Below are 27,990 nucleotides of genomic sequence, written 5' to 3'. Positions count from 1 at the left end.
TTAAAAAGATTCGTAAGGACTGGAATGAGAATGGGATTGAGTGCCCTATATAATTCTCCTGGGAGACCATCGGGTCCCGCAGCCTTGCCCTGTGTCAATTGTTTGATAATATTAACTACCTCTAGTTCCGTGATTTCTTTATCTATATTTTCCATTTGGGCGTTATTCAATTCAGGAAGAGTTATATTGTCCAGCCATTCATCTCTTTCGTCTGCATTAGCATTGAGTTCCTCTGTATAGATATTCCGGAAGAACTCACTAAAGGCTTCGCCAATGTCCGTATCTGTTAGTCTACTAGTGACTTCCCCAGCGACCCTCACTTCTTTAATGAAGTTTCTGGACTGGTAGGCTTTTATTTTCCAGGCCAACAATTTTCCAGCAGATTCTCCATATTCAAAGTGCGCAAGTTTGCTAGCCTGCCATCTTTTATTTAGCCTTTCTTGCAATAATGTATCTAACTTCCCCTTTAGTTCTATTTTCTCCTCTTGATTATCCGAGGGGGCCTGATCTGATGACTCCAAGCGGGTCAGTTCTTGCTCTATATGTAGAATTGCCTCCCCATATTTATTTCTCCTATAAGAGGCCCTACCAATAATGCAGCCTCTAATAAATGCTTTCCAGGCCTCCCATACCATGACCAAAGAGGCAGAGCCTACATTTTGCTCTAAGAAGGAGGCAGTTTCATGCACCAGGTAGTCTTTCTCCTCTTCCTCCAGTAAAATTGTTCGGTCAAAGGACCAAGATGGATGAGTGGATTTCTGCTCTAGTTTTACCGAAAAAAGAATGGCAGAGTGGTCTGAGAGATGCAGTGGCAGGTATGTTATGTTTTTGACCTGATCTTTAAGAGAGATGCTGAATAAGGCATAATCAATTCGTGATTTATGTCTATATTTGTAGTTATGAAAAGAGACTCCCATGGTTTTACCGGCTCTTTGTCTCCATAAGTCATTTAAGCCAAGGTTCGAGATACATCTGAGAATTGTGTCCCTCATGTTACTATGTGGTACGGCCCTAGAAGTGGGGGATTTGTCTAATTTTGGATCTAGGACAAGATTGAAATCGCCCACCCAAATTATGGGGTCAGGACAAGTAATCAGGTGATTCTGCAGGATATTGAGATAAGAAGGATCGTCCTGGTTAGGTCCATAATAACTAGTGATGGTAAAACCCTTCGAATGTAGTTGGGCATTGACTATCAGCCATCTGCCACTCGCATCTGTTCTCCAGTCCTTGATCTGGACCCTTGCAGCTTTTTTAAAAATGATGGCAGTACCACGAATACTGGCATTATGGTACGTGCTGACGAATTTGTCAACCCATTTAAATTTTTTAAGTATGTCAGAAATCTCTTGTTTATTTAGATGTGTTTCCTGAATCGCAATGATCTGCGCAGGTGAGTCTCGTAAGTACTGTAAGATTCTATTTCTCCTCGCCTTTACTCGCAGACCATTTACGTTCCAGGATAAGAATTTAATATCTGACATTAATTCTAGACTCTATTAGCATGGGTTTCCAACCCTCCGCTCTGACACCCTTTTTTTTTTTTTTTCCTTTTCCCTTCTTTTTTTTTTCTTTTGCATGGCTACCGGTTGTTGGCTAAATCTATATCTGTTTTGATCAGACAGCGGCTTTGAGAACAACATTAGATCGATTTTCGTCATGAGTGTAAAATTCGGTTTATGAGGACTTTTATTTTTTACTTTCCCTTTCCCACCCCTGGAAACCCCCCCCAACTTACTCTGGCATGATGTATTGCCAGCTTATCGTCTCTGACGTGTTCCTGCTCCATGCCCTAATATCGCTCTTATTGGTCGTTAGACTTTATATATAGGTAATGACAATTAGTGATTAGTAAAATTGTAGTTTTGATCTCTTATCTGCTAGTTATAGTCCTACTTATTGTGGCTGATGGTATACCTTGAGTTGCCAAGGGAATTTTGGGCGATAATATAGGAATCATGGATAGGCCCCTTTACAGCCTAATACAGCCTAATATAACTCAGGACTTCTGACAGTGAGTTGAACAGGGGATTGAAATCTATAGTGAAATTCCCGTGTTAATAACCGTTTATATTATATATCACCAATATTTTTTGGATTCATACATTTTAGTGAAGAGTTTGTGTGTTATTTTATCTTTCCCCCTTTATTTATTTGTTTTCATCTATCCTTTATTTCACCATCAATTTTGTCTAGCGTGACTCCCGGCTTTCCGCCTCAGGAGGTTCAAGTACAGTCTGGGTTATAGTCATTTATATATTTTGACTCTTCATTTCTTCTTAAGTTATAGGTATTTTTCGGTGATTTTTGTGTCACAGTATGTCGCAAAGATGATATGAAATTGTCACTCTTCCTTTTGATGTTACTGGTCGTGGAAATCCAAAACGACATTTTGTGTAGAATTTGTCCTTTGATTTGTACTTTCGACAACAGTATTTTCCACAACGATGGGTTTGAAACCGCAAGACTTGATGTTTTAAATTCTTTTGTTCTGTGTTTTTAGGAACAGCACATGTAGAATACTGTTCAATAAAACTCATCACTGTGTTATCCAAATCTGTTCCAAATTTGGGGGCATCTTTGATCCATAGCAGCATATGTATGTGAGGAGCACCTCTTGCTTGATACTCCTTTCTCCAAAAGAAATCCAGAACCTCTCCAAGAGGAGGATTTTTTTGTTTGTGATAAAAGACATCATAGCTTCAAATCTATGATTAAAATACCTGCATACCTTTACTGGATCCAAAGAGCACAATTCTCCAGGTATCTTGTATTCTATATTTTCTATGTTTGCATTTGCCTCTCGAAGAAATTGAAGTAAATCTTCCCAAGCATACTCAGCACAGCTTAGAGTAGGGAACCATGTAGGAGTTCCTAAGTTTTGTGGCATACATTTCAATTCCCCATGACGACGGTACCAATACTCGTTAGTACCACGCTGAAATGCCATGAGATTAATTAGCTGAGATTCCAAAACAGTGTCATTCTGTTGGACTTTATTCATAAAGTCCCTTGCCGAAACATTCTGCAGATGTACTCCACTTTTTAGTATGTGGTTCACTGCATAAGAAAGTCCAGACAAGTCACTCTCAAACAGAAGATGAAACAAATAAGGAATACATTGACAAAACCTTGGATCTTCTGCATATAATCTTGATGTCCGGTATTCAGATGCTGGTATCTGCACAGGTCACTCATCATATCGTCCACCTTGAGCTGTTGGAAATAACTGAGGAAAACAACGAGCTTCCAAGCTTTCTTCCCATACACTAATGGGACTTCCTTTTGCTTCTTTCATTTGAAATAAATCAATAGCATTCCCTATTACTTCTTTGGAATGCAATGGATGAACACTGTAATGTTCGTATATTTGTTCACTTCTGGACACATCCACTTTTTCAATTTGTCCAGCTGAAAAATAACTGTCCTCTTCTACAGTTGTTTCCTATTCTCCTACATATACATTTTTGTAGTATTGATTTTTTTACCAAATACAACGTTGCCTTTCTCACTTTCCTAACATCCACTAATTCTTGCAAGATTTTCTTGCTCTGTGTAGGTATGTCAATAACTAGAATAGCTAGAGGTTCCTCTTCCACATTTTCAACACCAATTGTTTCAATATTTTTCTTTAAATCTAGAGGCAAATATACAACTCTTCCCTTCAATCCTCTCTGTAAATCAGAAGGAGGCAATTTCCCTGTCTTAGGCTCCATACGAACAATAGCCTGAAATGGATGCACACATTGAATCAGAATAGACTGATAAATATTTAAATCCATCAGTTCAGAAGGAATATTTACCAACTTAAGATTATTATGTACAGCTCTAGCTGGCATTTTGTTTTCATTTAATTTATTATAACAATATTTACAAACACGTTGATCAGAACCCAAATCAAAACAATTCTCTACCAACAAATAAGTTGCAAATTCCTTCCACTCATTATTATTCTCCTTTTCACTTTTTAAATATAAATCAACTAACCTGGTCTGATTTTTATAATGAGTTCTTCTACAACAAATACAAGAAAAATTGGGCCTTTCTCCTGAAATGACCTTAAACCTTGTAATTTCTTGGTCAAATCTTTCTGTACATTTCCTTCTATTACTGTATCAGTTTCTGCACTGTCCTCTTTTTCACAAAAGTAACTAACCTCAATTTCTTCACAAATGTTCTTTACATCTAATACAGATACATGTAAAAGAGCACTGTTTAACTGTTTTAGCTTAAGTGCTGGACTTTTTGCATAATACATTCTTCTCACTAATTTCCTCACTTCAGTATGATGCACTGCTGACATCCTAAAATGGTGAAAAACACTCTGGCATACTTTTTTAGAAAGACATAGGATAAAATGGTACAACAGAGAAGAAATACTAGAAACAGTGAGAGAAATGTTACATACAGAGACTAATTGGAGCACAGAGAGGAAGAGATAATGAGGACAGAGATAAAATGATACACACAGAGAGTGCAAGACTAGAGTCAGAGAAGGAAAAGATTTAACATGTAAGTGCTGTCTAACACACACCAGCAGCCATATCATAATAGGCCTCTGCAGATACACATAAGAGGGTGCAGGCAGTGGGAGAGGGTCGGTGCAGACAGAAAATGAGATAAGCAGAGAGAGGTAGACTGTGAGGAGAGACAGGGGAGATTACACAAAAAGGTGCAAATATAGTTCTTTAATTTACACAGGCACTCAGTGTGATCCTGGACAAAATTTTTAAAACCATACATTTTACCAAAACACATTTACCACAGTAAAACGTTTAAGAGACTACATTACAGTGCAGAAACCTGAGTCATTTTCAAAATACATTTCCAATTTACAACATTACTTTTTTGTCAGCATTACAGCCAAACATGAGACTCACACTGTGACCTTAGACACATAACAGAAATCCTTCAATTCAGTCAAATGATTACTACAGTGAAAGGGGGGAAGAGGGGGTCTAGCTGGTAATGTTGTATAAAGACAGCAAGGGTGAGGGAGAGAGAAAGAGAGAGACAATGAGAGGGAAGGAATAAACAAAAGGAAGAGAGGGAGTTAGAAAACAGGAGTAAAGGAAAAGGATAATGACTGTGAGGAAAAAGATATGAGAGTAAGGAAAGGAGAGTGATAAAAAAAAGCATATTAAGAAAAAGGAATTAGGAGTAAGTGAAACAGAAGGATTTATAGAAAAAATAAGAAGGAAAAAGAACAGTGGTGGACAGAAAGGAAGACAGTGAGAGAAAATGAAAGACAGGGAAAGTGAGTAACTTCCACATTACAACACATTTTAATTATTAGCTTACAGTACACAACATATATCTCCTTACAAATTAATAACTCACCTTTAAAAATGCTTTTGAAGATTTAGAACAGTGTCAATCACACACCAGATTTTCTTAAGCAGAATCTCTGTAATGTACCTCAGACACTGCAACCACAAATGGCACTGATTCCCTCTCATTTTTCACACATATTCCATTACATAACCATAGAAATTTCTTCCCACACATATTCAAAACCAAACTAACATTTTAATTGGTTGTACATTTCCACACTATCAACCTTCCCCCACTGCTCTCTCTGCCTGTTACCATGGTAACTCTCCATAGAACACCTAACTAAACTCAAAAGGTGAAAAGTTCATCTCTCAATGTTGCAAACTAAAGCAGCAAGTGTTTTTGACTTCTCAATATTCCAGCTTATCCTGTGCAATGTTCTTTTCAATGGCTTTTTCTAAACCAATAGTATTATTCCTTTTAAAAAACAGTAGTATGCACCACTAGTTTTCAATGTTAAATTATCAGAAACGACCAATAATTTCTTGTTTTTAAAGTGCACTGAATCTCAACCACATTTTTTTCTAAACTCCTATTTTTCAAACTGCCATTTCATCTCCAGAGCCCATCTGAGTACAACCAGATCTGCCTTCAAGATGCTTAGACTATGGATTGTAGGACATAGCTATATTTTCTGGAGTGAAAGGTATGCAGCAAATAGATGCTTTCTCATCCTTGATTTACCAAATGTGGATATTATGACCTCATAATTGTGCACTGTGGTGGAAATGACCTGTGCACTTTGACTGGGGTAGGTCTGGAAATGCTTTTAAAGGACGCCTTTGAGCAATTGATGACACTTTTTCCACAAACTGCCTTGGTATATTCTAATATATGCCAAAGGCAAAAATGGAACTGCTCCAACCAATATTGTCCACAGATTGAGAAAGCAAGGAAACATGTGAATAAATCTGTTTCTGCTTTCCTCAGAGACTATGGTATTGGTTCTATATATCACGACAACTTGCGTTACAACATGCAAGGCATCTATAGGAGAGATGGTGGACATTACACAGATGAGGGGAATAGAGTCTTCCTTTTAAACTTTAGACTCTGCACCGGAACTTATAGGTACAAAAAACACTCAATGAACACAGTGGCTCTTTTTAGAGCCAACCAACATCTAAACACTCTAACTTGTTATTTAACTGTATTTTTTTTAGTTTTCTGTCTGACATGCGCGCACGGTGCACGCATGTCGCGATTTAAAAAAAAGGTTTTTTTTTTTTTGCCTTTCGGGGTCCTTCAGGGACACCCTCAGAAGGCCTAGGGGGTCAGGAAGACTCTACCCTACCCTCTTTTCACACTTTCCACTTTTGGCCTCTGCCTCGGACAAAAAATGGTGGCCAACACTACCTCATTTCGTCCGAATAGAATGTTGACAGACGTCTAACTGCAAATCAGAATTCAGCACGGGGCGCCCTTATAGATATATAATTTTTTTCAAACTCAATTTTCTCAGCAACTACTGAAGGGATTTACACCATTTAAACAAAAGGGCGATCTGCGAATCAGACTCTACTTTTTTGCCAAATTTCTTGGAATTACGTTCAGCCGTTCGGTCTGTAGCCGTGTCTAATCGTCCTATGGAACATTGCATGAGGAAAACATGTTTTGGGACCCCCCTTTTTACTCAGCCCCCACTTGACGAATCCCCCCAAAACTTTCAGGGATGGAGCGGAGCAGAGCGGGCCATCTTCTTTGAGAAATTCGCGAACATTCATTAACCGGCGCCAAAGTATTTTTTTTAGTTTTCTTTCTGATGTGCGCGCACGGTGCACGCATGTCGCGATTTTTAAAAAAAATATTATTTTTTTTTGCCTTTCGGGGTCCTTCAGGGACCCCCTCAGAAGGCCTATGGGGTCAGGAAGACTCTACCCTACCCTCTTTTCACACTTTCCACTTTTGGCCTCTGCCACAGACAAAAAATGACGGCAAACACTTCCTCATTTCGTCCGAATAGAATGTTGACAGACGTCTAACTGCAAATCAGAATTCAGCATGGGGCGCCCTTATAGATATATAGTTTTTTTCAAACTCAATTTTCTCAGCAACTACTGAAGGGATTTACACCATTTAAACAAAAGGGCGATCTGCGAATCAGATTCTACTTTTTTGCCAAATTTCTTGGAATTACGTTCAGCCGTTCGGGCTGTAGCCGTGTCTAATCGTCCTATGGAAAATTGCATGAGGAAAACATGTTTTGGGACCCCCCTTTTTACTCAGCCCCCACTTGACGAATCCCCCAAAACTTTCAGGGAAGGAGCGGAGCAGAGCGGGCCATCTTCTTTGAGAAATTCGCGAAAATTCATTAACCAGCGCCAAAGTTATTCCCAATAGAATGTTGCGGATTTCCTATGGAAACTAGGTCCTAACTATATATACCTACTGGCGACCGCCAGTAGGTAATATTTATATTACCTACTGGCGGTCGCCAGTAGGTATAGGTAGTTATAGAGTTATAGTTAGGACCTATTATGCATAGGAAATCTGCAACATTCTGTTCCCAATAACTTCCGCACCGATTGATGAATCTTTGCGAAATTTTCCAAACATTTGGCAAGCTCTGATCCGCTCCTATCCTGAAAGTTTCACGGTGATTCATCATATGGGGGCCGAGGAAAAAGTCGGGTCCCAAAACGTATTTTCCCCATGCATTTCCCATAGGACCTTTAGCCAGAGCTACAGTCCGAACTGCTGAACGGAATTACGCCAAATTTGGCAAAGAGGTAGTCCTCAGTTCAGACTTGTGCCATTCGCTTAAATGTTGTCAATCTGTTCAGTAGTTCCTGAGAAAATCACAGTTAAAATCATTTATATATCTATGTGCGCGGTGGGTCCGCTGAGTCTGCGCGCATCGTCATCGCACCATAAGCGCACCCTTCCGATTACGCTCTGAATGCTAATTGGCTGTCAAGTGATTGTCAACATTCAAAACCAGGAACTATTGGCAGCCATTTTGTGCCTTGGTAGAAGCGAGGCTGAGGAAGTCAGGGGAATATGTGTGCAAAATATAGAAAGGGGGAGGGTAGAAATACTTTTACCCTCTAGACCTGCTTAGGGGGTCCCACAATGTTTTTTTTTTTAAAGACCCCACAGGTCTGCGCGTACTCTGCCGTTAAAAAAATAAATAAAACTGAGCTTCTTTTATAATTAGCCACCGGGGGGGCAAATCCGGGGGAAAAATTAATGGGGCGCCCCAGCCCCGGGGATCGCCACCCCCAGGGCTACAAAATAAATTGTTGGGAGGGGCTCAAAAGCCCCTCCCAGTATAATTTGTGGGTGGGCTCAACGGCCCCTCAAGCCCCGGGGACCACCACCCCCGGGGCTTTCTGTATTGTGGGAGGGGGGTTGCATGGCCCCCCTCCTGGAGTCCCCAAGGGCCCTGGGGACCGCCACCCACCAGGGCGGCTCCTGCAGTGTCCTGTGGTGCCCACCCCAGGACACTGTTGTTAGCTATGAGAGGGCAGGAGTGTTTGGTGCATGACTTCTACGCATTGGGTCCCTGACTCTAACACGTTGGGTGCGCGTTTCCAAGCAAATAATTTTTATTTTTTTCAGATATACTTCAAGTTTATGTGTTTAGTTCTTAGGTGGCTCTAAAATGAGCCCTTGTTGTTATTGAGAGATTTTGGTACCTACAAGTAAGTACCTATGCAGAGTCTAAAGTTCAAGAGGAAGACTCTGCTATCCTCATCTGTAAAATGTACACCATCTCTCCTATAGATGCCATCCATATTGAAACGCAGATTGTTGTGGTAAATGGACCCCATTCTATAGTCTCAGAGAAAAGCAGAAACAGATGTATTCACATGTTTCCTAGCTTTCTCAATCTGTGGAAAAAAATGATTGGACCAGTTCCATTTCTGACTTTGGCATATGCTAGAATAGACAAAGGCAGTTTTGGGGAAAAGTGACATCAATTCTCCAAAGGTGTCCTTCATAAGCATTTCCAGACCTACCCCAGTCAAAGTGCCTAGGTCATTGCCACCACAGTGCACAATTATGAGGTCAGGGTGTTGGAGATGCAAAAAAGATTTAACCAATGGCATCAATTGGTGCCACTTTAACCCTCTCTGTCCAATCCATTTAATGTCTACATTTGGTAAACCTAGGTCTTTGTGAATTCCTTTGTTTTCTGCGTTCGTTGGCTCCAGAAAATATAGCTGTGTCCCACAATCCACACTCTAAGCATCTTGAAGGGAGGTCTGGATGCACTTAGATGGTCTCTGTAAATGAAATGGCAGTTTCAAAACTTACATTTTTCTAAAATGGTGGATAAGATGCAGTTTTGAAAAAAGAAAATAAATCATTGGTTGTTTGACAACATTTTACACATAGAAGAAGGGTGCATATTACTGTCTTTTAAAAGCATGATTATTATTGGTTAACACAATCTGATTGTAAGGGACATTACACAGGCAAAGCTGATGTTGAAAAGTCAAGCACACTTGCTGTTTTGATTAGCAACATTGTGTGATGAACTTTTGACCTGTATGCTCAGTTAAGTGTTTCATGAACTGTTTCTATGGTAACAGGCAGAAGGCAGATTTGGGGTAGTGTTCACATTTATGTCAATTGGAAAGTGTTCAAAATGTGTAACCAATAGCAATGTGTGTTTGCTTTTGAATTAATGTGGGAAGCAATGTGATTTGATGTTGAGGTGTGTATGTGTTCAAAATGGGAGGAAAACTTTGCCATTCATTGGTTCTGGTGAGAGGTGTACAGAACAGAGATTCTGTATAAGAAAATCTGGTGTGTGACTGACATACTTATTATTGTATTTTTATTATTTATTTATTATTTGCATTTGTATTGCCCGACAGCTACCCAAAGAGGCTTTCCCGGCGCAGAGTAGCCTTGACAAAGTGGAATTAGTGCATCTTATTTGTCAAACAGCCAGGTTTTAAGCAACTTGCGAAAACTGGAGTAGTTTGTTTAATTTCTCAGTGAGATTGTGAGGGAGTTCCAGTACGATAGACCTATGTAGGTGAAGGATTTCCCTTGAATGCGTGCTAGCTTGAATTTAGGGACCATAAATCGGCCATGTGAGGATGATCTTAGGTTTCTAGATGGAGTGTATGTTTTGATCAAAGTGCAGAGGTACTTGGGGGCTATATTGGCTTTGATTTTGTGCATATAGGTGAGTGTTTTGAATTTCACTCAAATTTCTATGTTTAGCCAATGCAGTTTGCGTCGAAATGCGGAAATCTATTCTCTTTTTAGTACCTTCCATAGGAGTCTAATTGCCGCGTTTTAGGGCCATCTGTCATCTGTGGAGAATCGATTTGTTTGAACCCATATAGAGGACATTTCCGTAGTCAAGTCGGGAAGTAATTAAGACATTGACTACCGTTTTTTAGTTGTATCTGGCAGCATCCAGCATATTTTTCTCAGCCATTTAATGATGGCGAAACAAGTGGCTGTGACTTTTACTGATTGCGCATGCATGCTTAGTGTATCATCAAGGAGTATGCCTAGGTTTCGTACTTGTGATACCGGGGCGGGGAGGGTGCCCATTTTTTCTGGCCAATGTTGTGGGCTCCATATATGTTTCTGCTTTCCTAGTATTATTACCTCTGTTTTTTCTCCGTTTAATTTTAAGAAGTTAGATTTCATCCAGGTAGCGATGTTAGTTAGCCCTGATTTAAGCGTTGATGTGTCTTTGGGATTTTGTGCCGAAAGTGAGAACATAATTTGGGAATCATCTGCATAGGAGTAAATTGTAAGTCCAGATTGTTTTGCCAGCTCTGCTAATGGTTTAACGTAGAGATTGAAGAGTAGTTGGCTCAGGATGGAGCCCTGTGGTACACCATGTGTGAAAGAGTGGGTTTTGGAGCAGGCATTTTGGGAAAAGTTCTGCTAGAAAGAAAAGCCTGGATCCATTTGAGAGCTGCTCTGCCTATTCCTATTTTGCTCAGTGTGTTTATGAGCACCGTGTGTGATATGGTGTCAAAAGCAGCGCTCAAATCAAGTAGGATGAGCACCACCGTTTCCCCTCTATCTAAATTCTGGCGAATTGCTTCGGTAACACCTAGGAGTGTGGTTTCCATCGAGAACCCCGCTCTGAAACCTGATTGCGAGGGGTGAAGAAGTTGGTGTGTTGCTACATATTGTGTCAGGTGTATATGGATATGTTTTTCAAGGATTTTCGAATCGGAAGCAGTGATATGGGACGATAAGTTTTGGTGTTGGATGTGTCTGCATTTGTTTTTTTTAATAGTGGGTGAATCATGGCGTGTTTCCAGAGGGAAGGAATTGTTGACTCTGTAATTGATGCATTTAGAAGATGGGTTAGAATTGACATCACTGAGTGATTTAGTTGTCTAAGGATCTTAGCTTGAAGGGGATCCTTCGGTGATCCAGATTTTATTGATTTAAGAAGCGCTTCTACAATTTCCGTTGTTAGCAGGGGCCAATTCCTTAATGCACAGTCCGCATTTTTTTGACTAAGTTCCTGAGCCGCTTGGGAAATAAATTTCTCAGGCATAGATGCGTCCAGGTTCATGGAGCTATCATATTCGGATTCTTGTAAAATAATTTCTTGGTAAATTCCTTCCACTTTATATATAAAGAAAGCCGCTAGTTCTCCGCATTTAGTTTGGGACAGTATTGGTGGTTTGGATAGTTTGTATACGAGCCCGCCAAAACTTTAACTGTGTTAAATAGTGTTTTTGCACAGTTTGATGCTTTTGAGATGGTTAGATTCACGAAGGTGGCACATGCTTGCTTACATTTTTTGTGATATTTACTCAGCTTTAGGTTTTGGGAAGCCATATCAGAGATGAGTCTGGTGCTATTTTTGCAGGTGGAGTCTTCTAGATGGAGATTTATGTCTCCCAGAACTATGAAATTTGCCTTGTTGGTTATCTGGAACGAGATTTCTTCCATCAGAGTTGGAATCAAGTATGCAATGTGCTATGGGGGTTGATATATAAGCACACCTGAATAGATAAAATTTGGGGAGAGAGTGAGTTTAAAGAGGGCAGCCTTGCATGCCGCAATAGGGAGCTGATCTAAGGTGCAGCAGAAGATTGTTTTAAAAATTATCGCACTTCCACCCCCTATCCTTTTTGTTCTGTCCACTCTTACTATGGCATAGTTGGAAGGTAGGGCTACTGCTATATCTGGTCCTGAGCTCTCATGGAGCCAGGTTTCCGTAAGAAAAACCGCATATGGTTGGTCATTTAAAAGAAGGTCAAACATGTTTGTTTTATGTTTGGGGAGTGAGAGGCAGTTTATTCTTATCATCTTGTATGTTTTAGATGTTTTTTTTTTTTTTTTGTCAGTATGTGGTGTATTTACACTTCCATTGGAATGAAAGAAAAAACCACAGTGAGTGCCGAAAAAAGGATCAGTGATGTTGTGCGCTCTAATACAGTTGGACATAGAAGAATTTTTGATGGTTCTTAGAAATTCAGAGTCATATTTGTAAGTCACCATCTTTCTTGCCTGTTTTAGCAGAGGTGGGATGGGTGATATTTCCCTTCTTTTTGTGCCAGGGGTCCTGACCCTGAGCCCGGGCCAGGCGCCGACGGGCGCAGACGGGCGCGCCGGCAGCGCGCCGAAGGCGCGGAAGACCTAAAGTATCCATTTTATCTCTACCTGTGCCTGACAACTAGCAGTGAAATGAAAATGAAATGCTCCTGGCTTCCGCCTCAGGAGTTGCTTTCTGGGTGGTAGATTAGAAACTAAGGTACTAGTGCAGGGCTTCTTTTATCTCTACCTGTGCCTGACAACTAGCCCTCTGCCCGCTCCGATTCCCTCCAAGATGCTGGCGGTTATTGGGCGGCAGTTACCGGTGTTGTTTCAGCGTCCCCTGATCAAATCCTCATTGCCTGAACCAGGTAAGCTGGAGGCAACAGTGCTATGTACTGAAAACTTGCGTGAAGGTTTTTAAAATTCTAGCAAGTGCAACATAAAAACAGCAAGTACAAAAAATTTGAAAGGTGAGGTATTAATTTGTGAGGGGATGTGGGTGGTGCATTTTGATTTTAATCAGACTAATATGTTTCTCCTGCTAAATTGCAGGGAGTACTTTTTTTCTCTAGAATTTTATTGTGAGTTTGTGTGCATTTAGAAAGCATTATGAGATAAGCATTTGTGTATTTCATGTGTTTGCAGAGAGATAACTATGCTGTTCTCATGTTTTGGTAGAATTAGAAACCAGTCATTTTTTATGTATTAGCAAAATGAGTCAAGTTTCTACACTAAAATGCAGTACTCCTTCTAGACTAGTAAATGTGTTTTGGTAAAATGCAAGGGATAGAGCTGCTTGTCTAGAATCACACAGCGAGTCTGTGTGCATTTAGAAATCACTCTGAGAGAAGCATGTTGGTACTTCCTGTGTTTCCTGACATGTAATTGATTAAAAACGTATTGTGTTCTTATATTTTGGTAGAATTAGAAAACAGTTATTGGTTATGTGTTTCCAAAATGTGTAAAATGCAGTTATGAAATTTGTGGAATGGATGCTTGATGTGTTTGCAGACAAACAAGTACATGTACTGTTGCAGTGAGTCAGGCTTTAGGGCACTAAGTGCTTGAAACTCCTATGCAATATGCATGAAGAAGTCTAACCACCTTCACAGTTGTGTTTCAGGCCTACATTTCCCCTGTCAGTATCTGTACACTCCATTTATAAGACATACTGGTAACTGTCTAGAATCACACTGGGAGTCAGTGTCCACTTGGGAAAATTGAGAGAGAGAATAATTTGGTTGGTTGATGTGTTTGCAGACATATATGTACATGTACTCTTGCAGTGACACTACCCCAGCACGATTCCCTACACTATACAAACACCACCGCACTACCCTAAACCCTCAATTTACCTCCAGCATGACCACCTACACTACCCATTCACCACTGTACTACCCTAAACCGTAAAACACTACCCCAGCACGACCCTCTACACTTCTCAAACACCATTGCACTACTCTAAACCTTAAATCTACCCCAGCACGACCTCCTACACTACCCAAACACCACTGCACTACCCTAGAACACTACCCCAGCACGACCCCCTACACTACACAAACACCACTGTACTATCCTAAAAGAGTAATTCAGCACGATCCCCTGCACTACATAAACACCACTGCACAACCCTAAATCCTAAATATACCTCCAGCACAACCCCCTACAGTACCCTTTCACCACTGCACTACCCTAAACCATAAAACACTACCTCAGCATGAGCCTTTACACTACCCAAACACCATTGCAGTACTCTAAACTTTACATATACTCCAGCACAACCTCCTACAATACACAAACGCTACTGCACTATCCTAAACACTAAAACACTACTCCAACACGACCCCTACACTACCCAAACGCCATTGCAGTATCCTAAACCTTAAATCTACCCCAGCATGACCCCCTACACTACCCAAATACAATTGCACTACCCTAAACCTTAAAACTACCCCAGCACGACCTCTTACACTACCCAAACACCACAGTACTACCCTAAAAGAGTAGTTCAGCACGATCCCCTACTCTACATAAACACCACTGCACAACCCTAAACCCTAAATCTACCCCCAGCATGACCCCCTACACTACCCATTCACCACTGTACTACCCTAAACCCTAAAACACTACCCCAGCACAACTGCTACACTACCCAGCACAACTGCTACACCACCCAATCACCATTACAGTACTCTAAACCTTAAATCTACTCCAGCACAACCTCTTATACTACATAAACACCACTGCATACACTGAACTCTAAATGTACCCCCAGCACGACCCCCTACAGTACTCATTCAAATCTGCACTACCCTCAACTCTAAAACACTATACTAGCACGACCCACTACACTACCCAAATACCATTTTACTACTCTAAACCTTAAATCTACCCCAGCATGACCCTCTACACTACGTAAACACTACTGCACTACCCTAAAACACTAGCACAGCACCACCCTCTACACTACACAAACACCAGTGCAATATCCTAAACTCTAAATCTACTTCTAGTACGACTCCCTACACTACATAAACACTACTGTACTACCCTAAACACTAAAACACTACCCAGCACGACCCCTACACTACCCAAACACCATTGCACTACCCTAAACCTTAAATCTACCCCAGCACGACCACCTACACTACCCAAACACCACTGCACTTTCCTAGAACTCTACCCCAGCAGGACACCCTACACTACACAAAGACCACTGCACTAACCTGGAAGAAAATGAGGGGTTCCAAGTCAAGGGAAAAAGAAAGAAAGAAAGAAAGAAAGTCAAATGTCCCCCAAGCTAGACTCCTCATTGGACTCAATGGTATGTCTAGGCAATGGAAATGAGCAGAAATCCCCTACCTAAACAACAGCTAAAAAAAAGTGAGGATAGTAGAAACAAAACAGTCGAAGGGGTACAAAGTAACAGACTTTCTAACAGCAAAAAGAACAGTTAAAGTAAGCTCTGCAATCAGTGACCTACTTTTAGAATCAGAGGAATAAAATAAAGTTGTTGTTGAAAGTGAATGCGTCTGTCAGTCAAGTGTTCGAGGTTAAGAGGAGATGGCTGTTGAGCTAATCACGCAAGGCTCTGTACTAACTAAGACAGTTCCAACACAAGCAGTCACAACACGCAGAGGTCTACAATGCAAATTCAAGAGATTCCCTTTCCCCTTTAAATCTTAGCAACTGGGATTACTCCAGCCCAAGGGCAATAACATATATTCACCAGATCCAATGAGGGTTTTTGGAGTCACAAGAACAACCCTTAACTGAACTACTTAAAATGTAATTGCTTGCGCAGAAGACGAGCCAACCACTGGTCAATCATCCATCAGTTCTGCTACCAACCGCACAGGGAGAGGTTGGGAGACAGAGGGATAACTCAACAATCGGCTTATGTCAATTTGTGGCAGGTAGCATCAGTCCACTAGACAAAAACAATTTACCTTCGGTAACATATCAACCTTAATCCTGACCAGAAAGGCAAAGCATATGCTGGCTTTGTTAGAGGAACATGGGACAATGGGAACAGAAAGATCCTCTCCCAAATTAAATTACAGAACTCAGGATTCAACAGATAAAGTATCCGCTAGCACTTTCGATCGACAATGGATGCAATATCAACAGCAATTCAACACAAAGCTGATCAACATGGTCTCCAAATGGACCTCTTAAATGTCATGGCAGCTAATATAGTGGGCATAGACAAGGAATTGCAAGCACTAAATGACATGATTAGGAGGGCCCACAAGCACAATAACACACAACAAGTTCCCTGACAGTGTGCAACCGTAGATGATAATCCCCAAGTTTTATCATCAATTCTCTCAGAAATATTGATGGAAGTAAGATCACAAGCTGCAAAAGAGCTGATGAGATTAAGAGTCCAACAATACGAGGAAAAAAACAACAAAAACAAATAAAATACAAGAAACCCCTCAAAAAGCATGGATTGTATCTCCATCACACAAACCCCCGTCAGGGCAAAGGACCAGGAAGTGAAATCAGCAGATAGAATTCCCTGTTGAAGTCAAATCCAAGCCAAGAAAAACACGAAAAAGAATGCAAAGTCAAAGACAAAGTAGAGGTAGAACCAGTAGTCTAAAAAATGTGGGAAAAAAGGCTAAGAAAAGCACACAAGAAAGGGAAAATGATTCAACAGAGTAATATATGGCAATTATTCTCTCGACACAAGAATAAAACTGCTGCGAAAGCTGCGAATTACATGTGTATACAGAACTAAAAAAACAACAAGTAGTCACGCAGGTGGTCAAAACCACAATAAACATCACAAAATCAGAATACAGTTCAGCAGTAAAAAATAAAGAACGATTATCTTTAGCTCTCGAAAATGGTAACAACAGAATATCTGGAGGACGATACCAATATGCCGCAAAAAAAGAGAACAAGTAGTCTGACACACCACAGCAAAGTCCAGAAGAAAAAGACTTGTTCAGAGCATCTGAAATTATGGATAAACACAAGTGCTCAGAGAATAAGAAAAGTTCAAAGGCCAAGCCGAACCAGAGATTCATATCAGTGCTATACGAAGAAAGTGCAAAGGCAGCTCAAAAATGGAAAAAAGCTAGCAATCAGAGCAGTGTATGCATATTTTTCATGGAACTATCCAGAGAGGCAACAAATAAAAGGAGGAGGGCAAGCAAATAAGCTCCTACTAATTCCAAATTATACGTCGAGAGGGCCATTTGATATCTTAAATAGAGTCACTATCTTAAAACTAACTAAGGAAATAGGAGATCTTCCCTACATCAAATATCTGACTTAATATTGGTCGAATTTAGACCTCGCCCACTTAGCAACAAAAGAGAGGCAACAGTGACAAAGTGGGCCTCAACGGAGATAGTACATTATGTCATGGCATTCCTTCAGATCCACAACATAATCGTGACACAAGAAACATGGGGCCTCATTTATGAAAAGTGACGCATCGCTGCGTGAAAACAGCGATGCGTCACTTTTCACTGCGCCCTCCTTGCACCACCAATGATGCGTCATATTTACAGTATGACGCATCATTGCGCAAGGAGTTACAGATACGTCAGTATTTGTGACGTATCTGTATGGCGCAAAAGTGGCGCATTGCTGGAGTGTATCACAAAAGTGACGCAACTCCAGCAATGTATCCTTTCACATGGGGCAAGCCCCATGTGAATGGGCCTGCGCCTTACGCCTCCTGTGAGGCAGGCGTATGAAATTGACGCATTTGTGTCCTAGAAGTGGCGCAGTGAAATCACATAGATTTCACTGCGTCACTTCTACAACCCTTTCTTGCGTCAATATGCCCCCCTTGCATACATTATACCTGGCACAGGTATAATGTGGAGCAGGGGTTTACAAAGTGACGCATCTACCTAGATGCGTCACTTTGTAAATATGGCACAACAAGGCGCATTTTTTACGCCACTGGTGCATCAGCGGCGTAAAAGTGACGCATAGCCTCATAAATGAGGCCCAAGGTGTCTTCAACACAGGTTATATAGATCATCACGAATCAACCACATAGTCGTCTAAATTGGGTCATTCCAAAGGGGTGCTTTCCATATTTTGCTCGATAAAATTTAACTGGCAAATAGAAAGACTAATCTGAATGCGGGCACCATGAGTATTGAACGCCCACTTTTTGCATTTTGCAAAAGCCGCAACATAAAAGACTATTTAGTCAGAGCAGCTCTTCCCAACTCCAAACCTGCTCTAACTCTTGATGCACAATGGGGCTTTGAACCACTGACCGGACATGCCAAATGTGGCAATTGTAATGTTTGTAAATTTACCATTGAAGGCAAAGAATTGCAATACATGTAATGTCATTTATTTGTTTCAATGCCCTTGCCCAAAAATCTACATGGGCCAGACTACTTAGAAAGTAAAGACCTGGATTAGTTAACACCGCAGCAGAATCTGCTGCAAGACCCACAATGCATTCATATTCTATCTCCTCCTTCGATTTCCATGCAGTCTTTCCTTTACCCTAATCGTGCCCTTGAAGCATTTCCCTCACCCAATATGGGCGCTATTACGCCTTGCGTCTCGCCCTGCTATTTAGCGCGAGGTTCTAGTTGCACTTAGAATCCTGATTCATAGCCACCGATGCTCCGGACATCCATTGATCACCTCACTAAGTCCTAACCAAACACCAACCCCCCGTTCCCTTGTGGTTTAGTTGTCAAGTTTTCAACCCTAACCGCCCTCCCCAACTTTCACATGTCCATCCTGCATCGCCTCCCAAGACCGCAACTCTGGTTTTCCACCTTCCGTGGAGGTAAGCGCGCGGCTAGCTCCTTTGGCCTTTTACTCCCTTTAACTGGTGTATTCCTCACAATCCCTGTGTTTCACTCCCCAGTATCCACAATTACCAAGATTGCCGCATCGTGCATTGTCACCGCGCTTCTCCCCATCCTGTCCGGCCTCCCATGTAAGGTAAGCTCAATAAAATGTTCTGTGGAGTTTAAACCACCTGATTCCTCCCTGCCCCATATTAGGTTTTGTTTAAATGTACTTGTGATATGACTCTGTAGAAAGCAGGACTGTGTCCAACTTTATTGTTGTGTGTTTAACATTTTTTCTTGATCATCTATTAAATTCACTGTCCAGTTGGACAGTACGATATAGTGCTGATTCTAGTCTATATTAATTAAATTTCTATTTTAGCTTCTTCACAAGGACCATTGTCTACTCAAAATGCTTTTTAGATATAAGCACATTTATCCTTGTTTACACTTGCTTCAATATGCTGTTTGTGTTTTGTAACATAACATGTGTATTTGTAAAGCGCACGCTCACCACTACGGGTATCCTGGCGCTGAATAACTGATGTTTGTTGTTACCCAACTCAATGGTACTCATTTTATCGACCTCAGATGGATTAAAGACTGAGTGGACCCACCGGGATTTGATCCTGTGACCATGAGGTCGAACACAGGTCCCTGCAGTAGAAACATTTGTCCACTGAACCACCAGACCCAGCCTGCTCTGGCTACCTTATTAGATTGTGCTTTCTATCAAAACATTTGGGTATTTACTATGAACAAGTCCAGTGATACTCCCTCTTTGAATGCAAATTGATGTTAAACATCACAAAGGTGTATTGCCTGTTAGAAAAAGGCACCTTTCCACGTTTTGCGCAGGATAGTAAAATCTCTAGCTAGACTTTGCAACCCATTGCTTAACTTTGAGTTGCTTTGCGCATATGTAACATCTTAGTAAAGCTGAGCAACTGACTAAAAATGTATGAAAACATAAGAGACGCATCCTGTGCACATCAGCAAAATGAACCCTAAAGATAGAGAATCATACCCCTTAATTGTATACAAACTGCAAAACCCATTTTGCACTCTGCCAAGCAGTTTTAGGCCACAGTCAGGGATGTGCACATTTGAAATCATTATTATTTGGAAATGTTGTCAAATTCAGATAAGTAGTACGCAATTATAACGAAATGTCATTTGCTGCTATCGCATTTTACTTTATTTTACACTTGCACAAAGCTCACGTGAAATAATCCTGCAAGGTACAGCAACGAGTTTAGTTCAAGCAGGAAATGACTTTTGATGAGATATTTCTTTTGGGAACCTGTCCACTACGGGTAACTTCTGAGCCTCTATATTTTAGAGAAAAAGCGCACTTGGGTAAAACCAATTACGCAAAATAACATAATGAGAAATGTTTTAAACTTTTGTGAATTCCATAAGTACGACAATTTCACTGATATAATTCAAATGTTGCCCCGGCGTACACACTATCAATGAAAAAGCAGAAGATATGAATATGAAAAATGTCATTAAAGTATAGGTGACCCTAGAAAAGCTTCTATTTGCGTTGTCAAGGCTGCAAATGTCTAGTTTTATAATCGAGTTGATGATATTATCCCCACACTTGAGCCATTGTTTTTACAGAATCACGCTGATTAGTCAAGATTAGAAGGCCTGACCAAAATAAGATTCATTAATCTGGTACGCTTAATTTAACCGCCACAAGGCTTCACTTCATCTGGTAATGTTCACATGCATTTTGAACGATTATACGTAACTGGAAAATAACTGATAGCATCTTAGAGGAGAAACGAGAGATGCATTTAGGGGATATTGTTAACATGCTTTGCCAAATTCTAGCCGGCAAGCATTATTTTTTAACGGAAGTATATAGCATTTACTGCAACTATCCTCTGGGCACTCTCTGAGATCTCTCTGTTGGTTTTCGACTCGATCATACATTTGCACATATTTATTTTATTTGGCATTCGGATATTGTAAACAAATTATAATTGTACAGCTAGGGAAGTTTTTTTCTTCCTGAAAGCAAATTATTTCCGATAGCTTATCACAAATTAATAGTGATATGCAAGTACTGTACTTGCCAGTGAACTAAAAGTCAGGGAATACAAAGGTGTTTGATATTCGCATCACCATCTCTGTTGATACGTTGGAGTTAATATTCCGCATTGTAATATCACATTTCTCAGGCAGAATCAATGTTCATATTCATTGTTTGAACTTACAAGGCTTACAGCTCTCGGGAGCTCAGCAGACTTCAATTTCCATTTCCTGCTTGGACAACTAGTGACAGGTTGATTGCTAAATGGGTATTTCACTTTGTAATCAAATCTCTCAATTCCATTTATGCAATCAATAAAAGCTGTGAAAAGTCATTTTTGGGTCAACACTTATTTCCCTTCATAAATGTTATACCTTTTCCCAATACGTGTTATGGGTTTGATAGTTCAGTGCTGAAGTCTCATTTGATCGCTACATCTACTTGGAAAAAAGATGAAAATGGAAACATTCTTTTCTCATTACAAATGTGTCAAACTATTAGAGCACAATATAGGTGAAATTCCCTTTTGTACAAGTGTTGGAAAATGCCATCATGTCCCAAAGGGCATCCTAAAAAGTGCCATTTGTTCTTACTAGCATCCAGTCCCCAAAGGTATTATTCTATTTATGTTTTCGTTTTACAATGTAGTCAATAAAAATATGTTCCCCATGTCCCCTCTTAGGAATAAGTACATATCTTTTGTTCCTTTGCGTTAGATGTTTCTTGACAATGTTTTCTGTTTATATACTATTAGATTTTTACACGTAGGTGATACGGTAAGGTGATATTTTGTTTAATTTCAGAAAAATACTGCTAAAATGTTGTGTCTCGTATTTTTCTTTATGGCAAAACCATAAGTTAATCAAGTGTTCTTACTATGGTAGAATATACGACTACATGGTGAAAATAATCATTCGATTAAATATCATTTTAAATTTGCAATGCACGTACAATCCTGACCCTTAACTGGTTTGTGGTTTCAGGGCAAGAACATCTATCAGTTTGCCCTGAACCCATTTTGTTGACGGAGATGTTAGTAATAATACCCGAGGCAATCGTGAACAATAAAAAACTTAAATTACTATCAGTTAATCAAAATGTAGCAAGACTCTAAAATCTCAATGTGATAGCCATCCATCTTCGTGGCATTGTACGGAAAATAAATGTTTTCAGCTCCTAATAGGATTGCAATGTATACAAATACTTTATGTGCTGCCATTGCGATGGGAACCTGAGGCCGGACGTGCGAAAGATGTTCAAGTCAGTAACCATTAGTAAACTGGATTGCAACCACTAAATAGGTGTTTGCAATGTTCAAAGACTCTTAAAATTAGTGTTTCTTAAAATAGTACACAACACCAAAAATAAAATCCTATTCAAGTGACAGGGAATATTGAATCACTAAATGAGATTTCCAAATAGTGAGTTACAATTTCAATGTACCAATGTACCAAGCATTCATTTTGAACAAGCAATATAAAATTGATTTGATACAGGTGGTGTTAATCCTGTCAGCCTTAGGTTGGTCTTTTCCCAAACTTGTTGCCTTCACTCCTACTTTTCTGACTTTGTTAGGACTTTGTGCTCTTTACAACTACTAACCAGTGCTAAAACATGGTAACATTTTCTTGCACTTGATTGGCACATTTAGTTTATGTATAAATCCCTAGCAAAGCAGTATACCAAATACCCTGGGCTACAAAAAATGATACTAGTGGGCCTGCAGCACTTATTGTATCACCCACTTAAGAAGCCCTTAGCGCATGTCCCACACCTGCCATTGTTGCCTGTTGGTAGTTTTTTATACTACATATTCAACTTGGCAAAATAAGCCTCTTGCAATCACTAAATTCACTTTTTATTTCATATGTCACTCCCAAAGTAGACTCTTAACAGTCTATAGGGCAGGGTACATTCTAATTAAAAAGCTGGACATATACTTTTAAGTTTCATGTCCTAGTAGTGAATAACTCGCAAATTAGATTTTCACTACTGTGGGGCCTACCTTTTCCATCGGCAAACATTGTTTTTTCTCATTACATTAAAAAAGTGATTACTTTTCTTGGGGAGCGGTTGGAAAGTCATGTTTGTTGTCTAAGGAATGGCATTTTAAAATTCTCTTTAATGGTAAATTAAAATTTTAAATCCCAATTGTGAAAATGTCACTTTTAGATACTTGGCATTTTCTAGTCCTAATCATTTGGCATCTGCAGCCGGTTCCTGGGTCATAAGACTAGGTGTAGTTGGCAGTTGGCATTTGTGTGTTCCTCCCAGGCAGCCACACAATAAATATGCTAGGTGTGCCTGGATGGGAAATCTCAGGCAGGAGAGGCGCACGAAGCTGTGCACAGCCCACATTTCATTTCAAAAGTGTAAATAACTCTGCACTCACAAAACTAACTACATACTAGCCTATTGTACCTATACTCAGACTGGAACCAGGGCAGGGAGGCAGGCAATTCCAGACTTTTCTGTGGGGTGAAGCCTCCAAACATTTGTCTCACTTCACAGGGGGCATTTGGCATCTGCAGCCGGTTCCTGGGTCATAAGACTAGGTCTAGTTGGCAATTGGCATTTGTGTGTTCTTCCCAGGCAGCCACACAATAAATTAGCTAGGTGTGCCTGGATGGGAAATCTCAGGCAGGAGAGGCGCACAAAGCTGTGCACAGCTCACATTTAATTTCAAAAGTGTAAATAACTCTGCACTCACAAAACTAACTTCATACTAGCCTATTTGTACCTATACACAGACTGGAACCAGGGCAGGGAGGCAGGCAATTACCGACTTTTCTGTGGGGTGAAGCCTTTAAACATTTGTCCCACTTCACAGGGGGCATCAGATATACAAATACGAGCACCAGACCCAATCTACAGTTCACTTCTGAACCTGCAAAATGATTTTCTGAGCAATGCCTGCTGTTGTGGCCTGCTGTGTACTTCAGATGACTTCCTTACTGCACCAAGAAGGACTACTCTCCTGCCTGAATCCTGCTCTGTGCCCCAGATGTCTCCCTGGTACTTGAGAGCTGCTCTTCTACTTGAAATCAGGCCTTTCAGATTGACTACAAGGACTAAAAGGCTGGCCTCCTGATCAGAGCCTCAAGGACAGAAAAGGCTTCAACTATTTTAATACCATACCTGGGCCCAGTCTGAGATAGTCCAGACCCTCAAAAGGCTCCCCTCCAGTTCTGGGCCCTTGGAGGAGGTGCTGAAGGTGCTCAGATAGCCAAAATCCAAAATCTGGGAATTTTCAACAAAAAAGTAGTCTGAGAACTCAGAGGAGACATGGACCCACCAGCTTACCAAGCCACCCAAGGTGCATAACTGGTCAGCCTGACTTTGAGACAGCTCCTGCAACATTTTTCTCCACAGCAGCAAATCATGTTCAGTCGCTGCTTGTAGAAGGGGTATCCAGCTTTATTGAGCCCGCTTCGGCCACAGTCTACAGCTTTGACCCGGTAGAAATTTTTTATTTCCAAAAAAAGAGACTTAGTCCGAATGTAGGAATCTTCACCATGACTTTTCAGTGGCTTGGTGAGGTCAAAGCCTCCTCCTTCGAATTGGCCAGTTGCCTCGCCCTGCTGAACTCTTACCTTTTCTGACATTTTCTCCAAAATGTGTTCTAAGTTCGTAGGTAAGCAAAGAATGGGCCCAATCCACTTTGTGTCTCCAACTCTTGCTCTGTAGTGCTCGGCTAAAACGTTCAACTTTGTCCTGGTCTCTTGTGACTTGGGGATGAATTATACTATGTGGTGCATTTCCCTTGTTAGCGCAGGGTCCACCTAGCAAGGAAAATGTGCTGTATTAGATTGAATGCACTGCTCTAGGGCAGCCCCACACTGATGCTCCCCTGGGTGCAGCACATTCATGTGAAATACAGAGCGGCTTTGAAGCAGACGGGGTGCAGCGAGTGACTGCATCTGCCTACGATGGGATGTCTAGGGAGTCCTTTGGACCACCGTCATTCTCTCCAGAGGGGTGCCATCAGGAGACGCACTGTCAGGTACCTTTGCACCTGAGTCCAAAATATAAAATATGGCCACAAAGCAAATAGATTCCCCATTTGCCTGGGGCTATGCCCCCATGCACATGAGGAAACACCCTCTGATGATAGTGATGGCACTGTATGTGCACCAGCACTATCTGTTTTACAGAAGGGGCCTCACAAGGGCAATGCAAAGCGGGTGCAAGCACCCTTTGCGCGCCCCCCCCAGTGCTTTGTATAATTCAGCCCTAGATATCTGCGTTTGACTCTTTGATTTTCTGGGGGCTATCTTACACTTTAAACTTTCAAAATTCATAACTCCAGTTCTACTAATTTTGTTGTTGTTTTGGTATCAAATCATTTATTAAAATGTACTCTATTTTTCCTAAGTTGGTGTGGGATTTTTCTTGTGTTGCAATTTCACTTTAATACTGTTTGAGTGCTGCATAAATACTTTACACATTGCCTCTGAGTTAAGCCTGACCACTTTGGGGCCAAGTTTCCAGACTGTCAAGCTCAGGTAATCAAGTGACTTTTGTTTTTTACCCTGACTGGGATTGTTGTTGTTCCTTCAGTAGTTTTTCACCCCCTCAACCAATAGCCCAAATTCTCAAAGGTGCTAATCCAGTACAAAGTATGTAAGGGATCCTCAAATATCTTGCAATCTTTCACAAATGGCTGTATTCTTTACTGCAGTAAGAAGAATGCAGAATCTTGTAACTCAAAAGGGGAGGAGGAGAAAAGGGATGTTCAGGCAGAGGGTGACTTGTTTGCCCAAACTGATGACTTGTAGGCATATTATCAAGAAACGGCGTAAAACTTATCGCTGCTGTTGTTCACAAACGGAAATACTGCTTACAATTGAGCCCACTTCAGTTTCCCCAACAGACCTTGGAGGCCTATTTCCCGCAATAGTAGTCTGCATTTCCTCAAGAGCATTTTTTATTTGTGTAAGACTGTTTGCTACATCACCATTCATTGTGGTGTACTTAGTCCACCTGAATGTTAGCTGTTCTCCTACACATAGTAGAGGTCACGGTAGCCAACCTTTCCTTAAATGCACCAAATGTCTGCTGCCAAGTGTCCTGCGTCTCTATTGGTGCCTATGTGATTGTTGAAACATGGATTATTAGAAGGTGGGGATTTTCACCTTAAGCTAGTAATAATTCCACAATCACTAGTAGGTCCAGTCAAGTCTCAATAAATTAATAAAGTAAACCTTGCTCATTTCCCTGGTAGCTTAGCAAACAAGCAGTCAAGCTTAACCAAAACAGTAAAAAAGTAAAAGTCACAACCAAGACAAATCCAACACCAATTTGTGAAAATAGAGAATATTTGTATCATCAAAATTACATCAACAAAAAACAGGGAACCAGAGATATGAATCTTTATAGATTACATAAAAAACTTTGCATTCTAGCGCCAAAAAGCTTTGAGCGCCACTCGCGGATATCTGGTTGTGCTGAACCAGGACAAAGTCAAAGTTTTGGGCGGAGTGCGCAAGTCGGAAAGGCTGAGTGCAAGGTCCTGGTCAAAAGTTCACCTTTGGGCTTAATTTTTTTTCTTGGAGCTTTTCTCTCATCTACGTGCTTGTCAGCGGGTCCTTGGGGTTCTCCGATCCAAAGTTCAATTTGACGACGAGTGCAGTTTCCTGCAGCACAATGCCTCAATGAGCCTCTGGTAGTCTTTGTCCTCAAGGTCGTGGAGCTCTGGAGCTTTCAGCAGGACAAACCAGCATGGTTAGGCCGAGTTATGAGTCGAAAACGGAGGGTTGACACTTGACATCGAGCCGGTCTCCTCCTGGACCTTTTCTGCAAAATTTGCAGAACGCTTCCAAACTTTTAAAACATTATGTTTACTTGGTTCCTATGGAGAAAATAAGGGTCAACTAGCTTAGTTCAAGGGTTCAAAGACTCTGGATCCGCTCTTTGGGGCATGGACTCAATTTCCCACAATGCACCCGCATGGTCAATGCAAAGTCCAGTTGCAAATGGTCAACTGGGGTGATACTCTCTGGGGCAAGCTCTGTTCTACCTATTGATGATCAGGGAGTCCACTCCTTTTTCGTTGAGTAAGGCACAGTCCTTTGTTTGTGGAGGAATCCCTTTGAGTGCAAGCCTTCAATGCTGCAGTCCAAGGGTCCAACAGGACAGTACTTCTTCTTTTTTCCAGGCAGCGTTCTGAGGAGCATTTGCATCTCTCCCATATTTATCCTCCATTCTCGGTTGGCACAAGAGAAGGGAGGGCACAATCTTCAGGGGTTCAGTTACCCTCTTCTGCTCTGACCACTTCTGGTGAAGTGTGGCATAATTGTGACCCAGAAGGCACTGTTTTCACAAACACCAATTAGGAGAAAACTATTTTTGGTGTGTGTCTGTATAACCCAACCAAAAGGTTGTGGAACAACTCTCTACACTTCCCTTCCAGGCCCTTTTGTAATCTAATCAGGGGGCTTCATCTGGCTGCAGAAAAAGGAAGTGGGGGCTGGCTTGAGTCCTGTGACATCTGTACTCCTGCCTTTGTGCAGATTATCTCCACAGCCCCCTTCCCCTCCCAGTCTTCTCATCCCACCAAATAGCTGTATTGTTTCAGCTCCAGACCTCTTCACACCTACTCAGGGAGCAGCTTGGCTTAGGCTGTCAAATGCTGACCAATCAGAAGAGGCTGCTAAGGACTTCTTTGGGTAACTCAGGATAGTACAGTCTAAAACTACTTTCCTGTACTAGTGATAATAAGTTCTACCTTGACAAGTAGTTGGATGTATTGTAACCTTTAAGTTGATACTTTGAATGCAATTTCTTGATAGCAGAAGATAGATGTAATTAAATGTAATAAAGCCTTCCCATGTTAGCCTATAG

The sequence above is a fragment of the Lissotriton helveticus genome, chromosome 4_1, assembly GCF_964261635.1.
Source record: "Lissotriton helveticus chromosome 4_1, aLisHel1.1, whole genome shotgun sequence".
In the NCBI taxonomy this organism is placed as follows: Eukaryota; Metazoa; Chordata; class Amphibia; order Caudata; family Salamandridae; genus Lissotriton; species Lissotriton helveticus.
This window is presented reverse-complemented; position numbering follows the sequence as displayed.